Below are 9,639 nucleotides of genomic sequence, written 5' to 3'. Positions count from 1 at the left end.
TTGTTGAGTTGACATTTTAATCGCTGATAGTCAATTTAAGCTCCATTCGGTGACCATGGGTTATAATGGAGAAATAATCTGTTTTGGCTTCAGAAAAAGGAACATCTTTAAAAACAGGAACTGCTAAAATGATTTGGGCTTTGACTAGACACATTCAATCTCATTCTAAAGTTAATGCCAAAAATGTAAAACAATAGTGCAAATGTTTTTTTCATCCAAGTTTTGAGCTGTGGGCCCATTACTTTATGGTACCTTGTAAATATTGTACATGTGAAACTGTTTATAAGTGGTATTACAACGTAAAAGATCTTTTGCAAAAAATGTTTTTGTGCATTATTTCTCGTTATGTGCACTGAGGAGGTACCTTGGGGATATTGTATAGGAAATACTGTGCAGCATGGTTAAATCAACAGCGGGTTGGGCCCTTCCATCATTGTGCTCTCATGGCCTACATCCCTGTACCTTTGTATTTCAACTTCCCAGTTCATTCACCTTTGTGTTCTCTTGGTCCTTAGTCACACAGCTCGCCCTCAAACCACACACCCCTCTTTCCCTCATTGCTCTGTGAACACACCACCACCCTGCTTGTTACTACACACGTGCACCTTAATGTCCTACACACATATCTGACTCCACCCTGTCACATGCATACATCTCAGCCTCATTGACACATACACTCACACCTTATATACTCTTTCACAGACACTGCTTCACAAACTACTCTTGCAGTCAAGTGCATGTTCTCCAGCTTCTTAATGTCCCCTTGCTTTTCAACACATGATAATTCCATGGGTACTGCCAAATGAAGATTGAGATGAAGGTTGCGAGGGCTGTGGTTCTCTCCCAATACCCTGGAAGCCATGAGAGTCTCCAGGGGGCCCGGTAGGTACTAAGTGTTCAGGACTTTGACAAAGAAGATACCTCTTCTCAAATGAGCACACCCCTCTCGATCGTGTGTTCTCAACACACAAACGCGAACAAATAAATACTGACATATGCACACACCCCCTCCATAAAGGTGCATTCACACTCCTCTCCAATCAGTGACACACGCTCAGCCTATTTCAAGCACTGCCACTCACACAAATATATGTGCCTTACACACATATACCCCTCACTATCACATATGCATGCATTCCCGCCAATATCACAAGACATACATACATTCATTCATCAAACACTGTGGCAAGGAAACATCAAGTCAGTCAATGCATTTTTCCACGTTATTAGGCTGGCACTACTCTGAGAGAAGAGATAACCATAAGGGTGCGAGAAGTAGAATAGGGACCATGGTTACCCCTTGCACCACTGAATGATGTTTGTGCTTTTTATCAGTTCTAATATTGCTACATTTAGGAAGAACTGCTGAGTATTATAGCAACCCACTGGTAATGTGAATAATGATTTTTTATGTTCACAGTTCAGCATTCTTATTGTTCCCTGCCTCAGGAAGATTGTACTTTCTCCCTCTGACCAGTTCCTGCATTTTCTTTATGTTGACAGGGCCAGTGCTTTCATAAAATGGCACTATAAGAATGGAGCTTCTGGGTGGCGGAGCCAAATTACTGATAGAAGGAAGGATGCAATTTTACGGTATAAGTGGAGGGCCTTAGCTCAAAAACTTTCCTTAGGGCCTCATTTACAAAATGTTGATGCACAGCAGCATAGCAAGTATTCCTGCAGTGCTGCTATGAGTCAAAATAAAAGGGCAGAAATGCATTGTATCTAGAAGATGCTGCACATTCCTGTCCCTCTCTCTGGCGCTAGTGCACAAACAGCAGCCATACACCAACTTAGACATCCTGACACCATGGTGGAAGAGTGCCTGCGTTGTAGGGATGATTGTTTATGTGCAAGAAGGGACACCTCCCTGCATATAAAAAATCATTAAAGGCGAGTTGGTCCTCTATGTTTGCTGCGGAATGCAACACACATAGAAAAAGCAACAAACGAGGAGAAACAAAAGTATTTCTCCTCTTTGTGCCACTTATGCTCCACCCCTGAGGAGTCATAGGATTCTGACGCATTCCCAGGTTTACAACATTTTGTCAATCTGTGAATGTGTCAGGTTCCATGATGTTGCTTGGGAACACCCGCAGCAGCACCCATGAAACGCCCTTTTCACTCAGAGTAATGAGTAAAATGGTCCCATATTTACAAGGTCATGAAAAGTCATGCAGGGTGACTTTATACAGCCTTGTAAATATGGGCAGGCACTCTGCACCACTCGTGCTTCTAAAATAGTGGTGCAGTGGCACCACAATGGGCTTATAAATGAGGCCCTGTTTCCTGGAGTGAGTGCTAAAAATCCTTGTATCCTTCCTGCATTCAGCTCTGTGATGCCCACTTAGCTTGGCCACCGTGTACACGGCGCGTAATCCTACATGTACATGTGCACAAAGGTGTTTGCGGCAGTAGGGTTTTTTGTGTGAGTGGATGCATTCTGAATACCACATTTGGCTTGATCATAGGTTCTTCAGATACAATTTTTTTTAACTCCTTCGCTGCGGCGGCTATTCCGCCGCAGCGCTAAGGGGGTGGGGCGGCCGCGCGACGGCTCCATACTGTGACGGAACCGCTCTGTCACGGTTCGCGGGTGAGCTGTGCTTGTGATGGAACGTTTCCGTCACGAACCCGCCCACCCATTAAAGCGTCAGCGCAGGTGCAAAATCAGCGCCGCGCAGGCGCGGCGAGCGGGCCGTGACGGAACCGTTCCGTCACAAGCACAGCTCACCCGTGGCTTGTGACGGAGCGGTTCCGTCACAAGCATGGGAGGGGTTAAATAAAACTGTGACGAATATTCTTTACTTGCAAAGCTTTCTTTCCTAAAAGGGAAGACACATGATTAAGATTTCAATGTAGAATCCACAAGACACTGCAAACATAGGGCCTCCTTTACAAGGCCATTGCGCCACTGGTGCGTCACTTTTTTTAACACACCGGCGGCACAGTGTGCCTGCCCATATATACAAGCCACGTAAAGTTACCCACTGTGATTTTTCATGACCTTGTAAATATGAGTTCCTTTCACACATTACTCCGGATGAAAGGGGCATTCCATGGGTGTTGTTGTGGATGTTCCAACGCAACATCCATGCAACTTGACATATTCCTAGATTTACAATGTTTTAAAAAGCTGGGAATGCGTCAGAACCCTATGCCTCACTAGGGAAGGGGTAGGAGTGGTGCAAGAGGAGAAATACTTTTATTTCTCCTCGTTCTTTTCTCTTTCTATGCATGCTGTATTCTACAGCATGCATAGAAAGAGGACATGTCATCACTGATTGTTTTTGGGCTACCTGCACAAAAACAATCATCCCCACAATGCAGGCATCCCTGAAAAATGACACAAGGGTGCCTGCGCTGGCACATGGCAGCCAATTGTGTGCCAGCGTAGGGGAAAGCACACGCATGCATTGCATTGTTGTCAACACAATGCATCCATATGCTTTGAAAATTATGCAGCTCTGCGCAGCAAAATGGCCTGCGGCGCGACGCTGCATCATTTTCTTGTAAATGAGGGGCATATTGACCACCCCCAAATTCATGCAGTGAATTAACTATGCCTAAGTGCTTTAAAAGTGTAGAAATCAACAGGAAACTCGCCACTCTTTGCAAATCGTATACCACTTAAAGGCTCATAATTACCAGTTTGAACTTAATAAATTAATATTATTTTTGGAAATTCATTTTTCAAAACAAAAAGTTTTTATTTATTTCGGTCTCTTCAAGAAGTAAACTATTTACATACATTTGTTTGCATAACATTTCCCTTCGAGTTGGAAGAACATTGCTATACCTTTTTGAAAATGGTAAAAATCTGTTCTAATTTATTCACATTTTTTTGTGCAATACTTGACTTGCATTAATGGGCGAACAAAATTACATTGGTACGAAGAAAGGCTGTTGCTACTAGAGATGCTTCAAGAGAAGGTGCATGGAGTGCAATGTTTTTGGAAAAATCGAGTACGTTACAATAATCCCACTGTGTGAGCACTGTACAGATGAACTAGAATGTATGTGCACCTGATAAGTGACTCAATTGAATTTGCACTATTTGGATATACATGCACCTGGCAATTTCTTGATTTGGTTCCAAAAATTACATTCATTATATCCAAGTAAGGTGCTAGCAAGGATTCTGAAAACCTCGTACGTTGCATACCGTTCACAATATTAAAGAATTTAAAAAATGGGTAAATAAATTCATAAACGAGAATGCTACATGGTGCCCATTTAACCATGTGCCAAATGTATCTTTTAAAACTGATACCTCTATTATTGAAGCTAAGAAAATGAAATGGCAAGCTAGTCATTGTTGACTAGGACATGAAAACTACAATTAGATATTCAAAAGCTGCCGTCTAGAATAACAGTATAAACAATTTTAGAACATGCACTGGTGTGTGTTTTACATGGAAAACAGACGCCAGAATTGACATATACTACATAGCATGGCATCTACTTCACTTAGTATTTACAATGAGAAGACTTCAAATCTGTGTATCCTTCCGCTGAGGTACCACAAGGTGAAATACATGGACAGTAGGAACATGTGGTAACTTGATATATTTAAACCAAGGAGCACTTTGCTAGACTGGCTGCTGAGGTATCCATATTTCTGGTGCCCTGTGGTGTCTTTCTGTATATAAAGGACCCTATATTCATGGTGTCAATCAAATGCTGTTGGAGGTTCCAGACTGTTCGGTTCTTAAACTAATGTTCCCAAGTCAGGCAATGAGCCAGGGACCAGGCACTTTACTCAGGAAGCACCAGGTGTGGGTGAGGACAAGGGTGCACTTTTCTCCTCTACATCTTTGAAAACTTTGGTGTATCGGACATCTGGAAACGGTTTAATTTCTCAGGATTATTGGATGCCATGTGTGAAAAATCACGGATTACGTCCTGGTAGGTCTCGTCACCTGGCTGTCCATACAGTCCTTCAGATTCCCGCATCTCCTCATTCATTCTTGCCACTCGCAACAGGGTTACAATATCAGCATTTGCAGCTTCAAGTGCAATAGTCAAGGGGCATTTTCCTTCTTCATCTTTGGTGTGCTGATTTGCCCCACGCTTCAGAAATAAGCAGACTTGCCCGGTGTGCCCTAAAACAGTTGCATGATTCAGGGGTCCTCTGCCATGCAGGTCCATGTGATTAACATTGGCACCATTCTGCAGCAGGAACTCACAAGTGACCAAAGAGCCCCCATGCACAGCCTGAATGAGGGGTGTTGCGTTGTTGTCCTCTGCATTCACCCAGTTAACATCTGCGCCATGTGCCAATGCTTCTGCCATATCAGGAAGGCTTCTCTCATGCGCAGCTCGATAAAGGTACAGCCCTGGATGAAACTTTTTCGAATCCTGAAATACTGAATAATCTTGCTTCTCGACTTCTAGGACTGGTTGATGCAAACTTTTTGAGGCTGCAAAAGAGGCAAGAAGTTCTCGAATGCCTTCGGAACTGAAGTGGAATACACTGGCATTGCTTTTCACTGAACTTCTGGCAGATGTTGAGAAGTGATCCTGTGATGCCAGGGACTTCTCAGAACTGCTGAGGTCTTCGTTCTTGCACTGGGAATAAGGCCTTTCCTGTCCATCAGGAGGGTGTGAAGCAACGCAGTCCTGGTTCACAAACCTCTTTTCCATGTACTTTGCTCTGATATATGCCTCCTTTTCCACTCTTGGACTTTCATTGTCTGGCTTCTTTACTCCAAGGGTTTTCAATTTAGCTTCATATATTCGATTAATAACTTGATTTCCCAGTTCACACATCAGCTTTAGTACTTCAGGCTCCCATGTATCTAACGTTAATGACCTTACTTTTGAAATGTGCACACCAAGGCTCCTGTGTATCACAGAACACTCAATGCACAGGATGATTCCAAGGTTGATGCTGGCCCATTGCGGATCCGCCAGACCACAATCGCAGCAGACCGAGTTTCCAGCGATACACTGGATCCGCTGTAAGGCACTTTCACCTTTAACTGATTTTTCTTGCACATTGCTGCCAGAGTCCAGACTTCCTGTGGAAGGTGGAGATTTCTCATCCAGCTTCTCCGTCTCATCACTCTTTTCTCTATATGCTGCAGCAATGCCGGTTTGGACAGCTTTAATCCATGCCTGTCGCAGCTTTTCTGAGTCAGCCTGTAGCATGCGGCTCTTTGTTGGTGTGACTACTTCAAAGCAGAAACGTCTTTCTATGTCTTCAAAGTGTTTAACTGTGCAGAGCCGTAAATCTTCAAAAACCACTGTGGGGTTATCCTTAATTTTTTTCTGATATACCAGTTGGTTGTTTTGTATTGAGAACCAGCGCCTGTTCCAAGCTTTAAAGGCATTAGAGGCCCTTTTAAAGAGATATCCTTCCACCACAATGCCATTAGCAGTATCAACATTGTATTGAAGTCCGAGATCATCGTTGGTGAAATCCTCCTGCTGAATAGTGGAGTGTTTTTGTTCCATGTCCCTCTTCTGCTTTGCTGCATGCACATCAAGCCGATCCAGCTGTGAACCAAGCTCTTCCATGTGCGGTTCAAGTTCACTGAAGAGATCGTAGCCCTGGTGGAAGAAGCCGAGATGTGCCTTCATGAAGGACAACATCGATTTTAAAATTTCAGACCTCCGCCTTGACTGAAGAACATTGATTTGAAGGACGTTGTCCAAAGCTATGTGCTGGAAGCACTTTCTTTTTGCGATTAAGATGTTTGTTGCCTCCTCCACCTCGTGCAGTTTTGTTCTTTGAACTTGGGCATGTTTAACTAGAGCGTTTTCTTTTTCTTTACTGACCTTATCAAAGTGCTTCTTTGCATCTTTGAATTTTGGAAGATCGTCCTGAATAAATATCTGGAGCTGTGTTTGAATGGATCTCTGAGCTTCGTCAAACAGGATTGTGTGATAATTGATCATTTCTTGGAGGCAGTCTGAAAACTTGGTCAAGCTAGACTCAATCATCACATCCTTGCTCGAATACTGTGCCAGGTCCCGCATGCCATTAATAAATTGCTTGTTGGCAGCACAAAAGGCCTTGCCTGCATCAATCATGCCACTACATAGCTTAACAAACGTATCAAGTTTCACTTCCAGTCCCGTCACATCACCTTCAACCTCCTTCAAAGCGGCTCTGAAACGGGGAGAGTCCTTCAAGCACTCCTCTAAATCAACGGCCCCCTTCATGCTGTCGCCTCGGCCCCTCCCGGGCGATCAAGGTGAGGGCAGGAATAAGGAGGCAGCAGCAAGATGAGGGGGTCTGAGCACAGCAGTTGAAGCCTGTCACTCTTCAGCCTGCCTCACCGCTGCGCAGCTCTCAGCCCTCGGCGCTTCCTCCACTTCTGAGCACGGTCCCTGCTGGCAGACACTCCAGTCTCCTAGATACGCACATAGACATAGACAACAGACAACAATGCAAGAGTCTGAGCGTCATAGACACAAAATATAGAATCAGATTGTGGTCCTCAGCAGGGTTCCACCAATGTATTTGCATTATCAGCAACAAGGCAATTTATCATTGGAGGTAGTGGTCTTTAATAATTTTTCTGTACATAGGCAAACCTGTTTTTTTCATTGTCTGGTCACAAAGGTCCATTTTAAAGGAAGGTTTCTGCAAGCACAGACACTCCTGCTCCCCAGAGTCTTTGCCAATAAGGGATACCTGTCTGCTAAACTACTATACTATTGAACGTGTTACAGATTATTTAACACCTCACAGATGCCTTAATTAGGACTGTGGATTCTGTAAAACAAGATGTTTATAATGTCCGAAAATCAATAGATCAATACAGCTCTTGATTGACAGTTTTTACTTTAGGGACATGTATTTTTTTCTTTCACACTTGCTCCATCCGGGGGCCTTGGAAAGAGAAACCATTAAGAGTAAGTGAGGTCTGCAGTCAGCAGGTATGGGTCCATGGCCACGTTTTGTACATGAGGAACAGCAGTATAGACTAATACATCACCAGAGAATATCACATTAAATTCAAAGGAACACATAAGCACGCATCTTAATTTTATCCAGGCCCAGCTCCAGGAATTTTTATTAGGGTGGGCCAAGTGTGCATTCGGGTGGGCCACGGCGGGCCAGATTTGTCACTTATATGTCTAGCCAGGCCTGCTTCAGGGCCCTCCTTTATCTCTCCTAAGTCTTACAAGGAAGGGCCAGTAAAGCTCATTATTTTTCTTTCAAATCTCTTTCTAAATGTTCTCACTCTCAAAAAGTTTTCTTTTTCATGTAAAGTCCCCTTGATGGAAAGAGAATGTTTCTGATGTTAGTGTATCAGGCAAGTGACACTTCTCGGGCTCTCCCTCATGACCTCCTCCTTGGATCCCTTCACTGCCACCCTCCTCCAGCGCCCCTCATCTCTCTGTAGCCCCCCTATTGATCTCTTCCTCAGATTCCCTCACTGCCACTGTCCACCAGTGCCCCTCATCTCTCCGTAGCACCCTATTGACCTCCTCCTCAGACTTCCTCACTAAAACCCTCTTCCAGTGCCCCTCATCTCTCCGTAGCCACTCTCTCTTATGCATTTCATTTGTTGTATATCTCTACTCATATTAGTGTAGGGTGTCACAGTACTTTACATCACACACACATTATACAGAGACAAACGATCAGGTAAATATGTAAATCAGTCTACAGGGAATTTCACATAAGCCAATGAAGATTACAAGGTGTAGGAATCACATGTCATCCATATTGGTGGGCAGTATATTTTAAGAGCGTCTGGAGAAGCACAATGTAGTGATGGATCTCTTAGTTAAATGTAAGAAAATGAACTAGAGATCCAATTAGCATATTGTAAATTAAAGTTAGGGGTTTTATTTGAGAAGGAGAGAGAAAACCCACGACTACACATGTCGAGGTCTGAGGCAATATTCCACGGAACGTAACCATTCCAGAACACATCAAATGAGAATAAGAACTTAACACATAAGACATTCTTTAAAGATATAGTGTCATCAAATATGAATATTACTTACATACTACACATCCCCCATTTTATATTGGAAAATGAAAAACACTGTACAAACCAATAATACAGCAAAGAAAGAAAAACAAATAATCAAAATGTAAAATGCAAATCATAACAACAATCAATAGATATTGATGGAGCAAGGATTCGCATGTAATTTGACTTGCTTGTTATCAGCCCTCTCGACATAACGTTAATTTATTAATCAACATGTTTGTTTTATTAACATCGCATTTCACATAAAGATTTGGGTATCCAGAAGAAGCTTGCATATGTGTTTCTACTAACGATAATCTGCTTGCACTAAAAAGGCAGCTGCTACGTGGGATTTTCTACTGCGCATGCGTCTGTGATACTCATGTGACATGATGTATCTTTCGCTTGGAGGGAAACTTTCGCTTCTGCGCACTAGAATTAAAATGGCTTCTTTGTATAACCGCATGCATGAAGCTTGCACTGCTGCTTTTGCTAAGATGTTCATTCTGCCAAATTTCTAATGCAATAGTCCAAATAAAATAATGGGAATAAAGTAGAGACAAGTGGTATACAGTGCATTCATTTATTTCTCTGTTCTAAAATTGTTTCTTTTCTATTCCTGCATGTATCGTATTTTGGGCCTGGGATGTGCTGTAACTCCATCTTGAAAACCCACACTGCACAAGTGCTGAAATTCACC

The 9,639-nt window shown here is 43.0% G+C and overlaps 1 pseudogene; it reads right to left on the bottom strand.

Annotated features, from left to right (window-relative positions):
- Nucleotides 1–4,809: 4,809 nt before the first annotated feature.
- LOC147727541 (arf-GAP with coiled-coil, ANK repeat and PH domain-containing protein 2 pseudogene) lies at nucleotides 4,810–7,170 on the bottom strand (annotated as a pseudogene).
- Between the last annotated feature and the right edge of the window lie 2,469 nt (nucleotides 7,171–9,639).

The sequence above is a fragment of the Lissotriton vulgaris genome, chromosome 3_1 (genome assembly GCF_964263255.1).
Source record: "Lissotriton vulgaris chromosome 3_1, aLisVul1.2, whole genome shotgun sequence".
Lineage (NCBI taxonomy): Eukaryota > Metazoa > Chordata > Amphibia > Caudata > Salamandridae > Lissotriton > Lissotriton vulgaris.
The sequence above is the reverse complement of the archived record's forward strand: the minus strand, read 5'-3'. Positions and strand labels throughout refer to the sequence as shown.